Genomic DNA, 668 nt, shown 5'->3' on the forward strand with positions numbered 1-668 from the left:
GGTCCACGGTCTTGTCTCTTGGCTTCCATCCTCTCCTTCTCACTGCGTTCCACCTTGTCGAGTTGGTTGATGTACCGACTCAACGTAGGGTACTCATGACACTCGATCATTCTCCTGAGAGAAGCACGTAACCCAGCAATAAATTTCTGGATCTTGTACTCCTCAGTCGGCACTAGATGGCCTCCATACTTCAGTAGTCGGTTGAATTCCGCTTCGTACTCTCGAACAGTCATGTTTCCCTGTTCGAGACGAAGGAATTCCGTAATGCGGTGGCTCTGATCTTGCCTCCGGTAGTACTTCTGCTCGAACTCTGCCCGGAACTCTTCCCACGAGAACTGGTGTCCTGCGGGAGCTTCACGTACAACCTCCTCCCACCAATGGCGAGCTGCGCCAGCCAGATGATGGCTCGCCGGAGCCTTCCCCTTGTCGCGGGGTTGATTCGTCTGTCCAACTCTCACCGGAGGACGGTTGATTGGCACTCTCCTGTAGGGTCCACGGTCTTGTCTCTTGGCTTCCATCCTCTCCTTCTCACTGCGTTCCACCTTGTCGAGTTGGTTGATGTACCGACTCAACGTAGGGTACTCATGACACTCGATCATTCTCCTGAGAGAAGCACGTAACCCAGCAATGAATTTCTGGATCTTGTACTCCTCGGTCGGCACTAGGTG

Source organism: Tarenaya hassleriana, unplaced genomic scaffold (genome assembly GCF_000463585.1).
Source record: "Tarenaya hassleriana unplaced genomic scaffold, ASM46358v1 Cleome30, whole genome shotgun sequence".
Lineage (NCBI taxonomy): Eukaryota > Viridiplantae > Streptophyta > Magnoliopsida > Brassicales > Cleomaceae > Tarenaya > Tarenaya hassleriana.